This window comes from Zerene cesonia, chromosome 22 (assembly GCF_012273895.1).
Source record: "Zerene cesonia ecotype Mississippi chromosome 22, Zerene_cesonia_1.1, whole genome shotgun sequence".
NCBI lineage: Eukaryota > Metazoa > Arthropoda > Insecta > Lepidoptera > Pieridae > Zerene > Zerene cesonia.
Window position 1 is genome coordinate 2946383 of NC_052123.1, and position 4323 is coordinate 2950705.

The window sequence follows — 4323 nt, forward strand, 5'->3', positions numbered from 1 at the left end:
GCGGGCGTCATTTTGCAACAGGTGACCCGCCTGCTCGTCCGCCTGCTACGCGATAAAAAAATACAAAAAAGAAACCATCTATGAACATTTTCCCTGGTGTGGCACTACGCCTCTGCAAATAGATTAAGTGAAGTCCCGTGTCCCCTAGTGGGGTATGGGGCAGATAATATACATATGTTTTACTGATCGATTTTCTTAAAGGACAAGTAGATGATCAACTGACTGTGTCCTGCCAGAGTGAGACATACTTTTTTTTAATGCGTCCCCGCCGGGAATCGCACCCCTCGGTTCTACGCACAGACGTTAACCACTGAACCAATGAGGCGGTCGATCTGCACATAGATTGCCAATTTGAAATTGTATTGGATAAATAGAATGAGCTTAATAAGAATTGAAGATGGGGATAAAGTAACTGGAATGAGTAAGCAAAACAATACTGGTCATTGGGTTGGTCTCATTCACAGTATGAAATCTCAATCCTTTCCTTATCTCTTATCCCGTAAGAGCGGGCAGCGCATTCACAGGGGCACTACCTCTGCGAATTCATGGGCATATCTTATATCTAGAGATGAGTTATCATATCTTATATCTTTTAACGAGCAATTCTTGTATATATATAATTGGAATCCCGTAATCGGCTCCAACGATTTTCATGAAATTTAGTTTATAGGGGGTTTCGGGGGCGATAAATCGATTTAGCTAGGAATCTTATTTTGAAAATGTCATATTCGTGTTCTATTCGTGTTTTATCGACTTAAACTTACTTTCTTAACAAATAGGAGGCGTTTAAGTAGTCCCAATTTATCTAACTTCACGAAGTCGTAACTCGTCTCAAGAACACCTAGAATAGCATCAAGGGCAAAAAACACAATTTATAAAAAAAATTAAAAAATACTGAGCAAAGCTCGGTCATCCAGGTATCTCATTTATTATCATATATATTACATTATTTAACTTAATTTTGAATGATACCAAAAATGGTTAAGTACGAAGAATTAGATTTTTGCAGAAAATTTACTCACATTAACACAGGATTATCTTAAGAGATACAATAAAGTTCACATTATATATTTACAACTGTATTACAACTTCAAAAAATATCTCGGTGTTGTCCTTCTGTTTGTTCTAAGTGGATTTCTCGCAGATAAGAATTTAAATGATGGGTAGTTTATGAATCTGAATTGTGGCAACACAGAACGACGGACTGGTTGAATCTAAAAATATATTCATACATACGATTAATGATGTTCAATTATTAGTTAAAAAGGATATTTCTTACAATAGCTACTAACTTGAATTGGAAAAATAAATACAAGTAATAAAACGAATAATGCATAACGAAACATTTTATGACGGTGATAATAAAATGGGTGTATATTATTTGTTTATAATATTCTTTAACATATTAAATCTAAGTTATACAATATGCAATTTATTTTGAATGTATGCATAGCACTAAATGTAAAAAAAATTGTCTCATAGTCGTCTGTCCGTTCGCGATTAAATCCAAAATTGCTTTACGTATTTTCATGCAGTTTTTGCTCATAGGCAGATTGACATAATTTCAGATTTTTAAACTGAAAGGCATTTTAATTGGTGATAGGAAACATTTAATATTACGTTTTTACGAGATTGCAAAAGTCAATCTTAATTTACGAAATTGAAACGCCAAACTGTATTGAATTTTGACGCAATATATTATTTTTAATAAATATCTTCTAAATTGGGGTAAAATAGAAGTTAGAACAGTTTTTAATCTATTTAAGATTGAATTCGGCATTGAAAATATTTCCCTCATAATGAAGAAAAATATTGATTCCTAGTAGAGAAATAATTAAAGCACTGGTTAATAGCAACGCTTAATTAAGAATTTTATGACGCGTCACTTGAATTAAATTAATCGTGACACACTATTACTACAATGGATAACCACGTATACTTTGCTGTTCTGCTTCCAGTAAGTACTACGTGAGAGGCGATTTTAGTAAAACTTGCATACTTCTCACCACTGACTGTTTTTACGTTTAGCTGCAAATCTGGCGCAGTTTCATACAAACTTCCCACTCCTTTTAGGTACTATATTTTTGCGAATTAAGCGGTTGGCGTGATTCTTTTGTGTTTGATAGGAAATCCTTCATCTTCATTATCAGATCCATTATGATAGTCACAACTCATCTGATGTATCATTATGATGAAAATCGATTCAATCCAAACACAAGGGTATTTCGGTTCCATCATCAAATCGACTATAACCTTCATTAAAATTGTGATGCTTTAAAATGGCTTAAAAAAAAGAACGCAATGGTTGCCCCTTCATGTTTCTAAAGTAACCCTCAGTTGCTCTAGGATACTATCAGCATCCTAGTTTTCTTATTATTACACCCTTGGATTACCCCCTTTCTCCCGTTGCAGACGTTATCAGCAGCATTGACAATACCTGAAAATTTTAACTATCCATACTTGCTGGTAGTACCAAAAATTAATGAAGATACATCTCAAGTAACACCACCAAAATATCTCCAATATAATGATGATATACCGATCCTAAGGAGTAATCCTAAGTCTATCAAGGCACAAACACCTCACCCAAATATACTGCATACAAACAGAATGATAGAAATTATGAATTTCATGAAAGACCACGTGCAATCAACGTGTTTTCTATACGAGGAAATGAAACGGATATCAAGCACACATCTCATCAAAGATGAATTGAGAGAAATGGTGTCGTATCTCGAAAGACCCAATAATAGCCAGCTTAAAAAGAAAGTTCTAGATTTTTACAACAACCAAAGGCTCTCGCTGAAGAGTGGTATAACAAAGGATCCTTGGAGATTCAAGAAGAATGATCTAGTTATAAATTATTTGAAAGATCCGTTCAATTATGGCGTGTTGACATAACAATCACGTGTAATATGTAGACAGATAAAAGTGTAAACGATGTAATAAATATGAAATAATGTTTGTTACAATATTTTCGTCTTTATAAAACAATTCATAAATATGAGATTAATGTGTATCCGCTTTATGACTAACGTTTTAGCCGTTAGTTCGTTTAGAAATATTTAATTTCCTTAATAATTATGGCAAAGCTTTCAAGGTTGTAAAGAAATAGTTGCTCTTTAAATAAAACTTAACTTATTCTGAATCGTCGTTTATTACATACAGAAGTCTAGGTGAGATTTTCTTTAGTTCTGATACTAGTTCGTACAAATTGGAGCCTGGCATGAATTCCAAATTTAGCAAATCCTGTAAAAGAAAATTATTAATCGACTTGTGTAAGAAGGGGGTTGTTCTCCAGTAAATAGAGAGTCTACTATTTGACTGTAACCTAGATTACAAATGAATTTTACTTGAGAGGTAACTCATATTAATGTACTCTTCCATTGATTGTTTTATGAAAAAGGGTGCTGTTGAAATATGTTTCTATTTTTTTTTTTATTTAGGCATCTCTTTCATGAATTTCTTTATAGTATTCGTATGATAAAGATATAGTTTTTTTGATTGTTTCGTCAGGTTCTCTTGTTTTTAGCTTAGTGTACATTCTCTTCGTCTCGATCGCAATATTTTTTGTAAAGTCAAGTCGAAGAAATTTAGAGTCATTCGGCTTAAAACTTTTAATTTTTTAATATGAGAGAAATATTTTGTATCTACTTACAACTTTAGGCGTTTCCTTGGTTCTTAAAACAATACTAGGATCTACCTCCTCTGTTACCACATCATTCCAATAGTCCTAGAAAATTTAATCATCGATACAATATTTGGCAAAGTAAATAAATATTAAAAAATACGAAAGTATTCATAGGTATTATAGCATTTTTTTTATAAATATGGGGAATAATATTTGTAGCATTATTGTATATAGAAAGAGAAAGGTGTTGTGGATGACTGTTTTTTATACAGTAGAGGTTATTTCTATTAATAACTAGCTTTCCGCGGGGAAGGTAGACCCGGGGCTTTTCTAGCATACTCCCGTTCCCGTGGGATTTCCGGGATGAAAACTATCACGTGTCCGTGTCCTGGTTCTAAGCTGCCTCTGCACAAATTTTCAGCTAAATCGGTTTATGCGTTCTTGAGTTATAAATAGTATAACTAACACCACTTTCTTTTATATCTAATATATAAAATTCTCGTGTCACAGTTTTCGTTGCCAAACTCCTCCGAAACGGCTGGACCGATTCTTATGAAATTTTGTGTGCATATTGGGTAGGTCTGAGAATCGGCCAACATCTATTTTTAACACGCTTTTATTATTAACACGCTTTTATTAGCTTCACTTGTATGTTTGTATGTATGTAACTCACACCCGTTTTTCTCCCACTT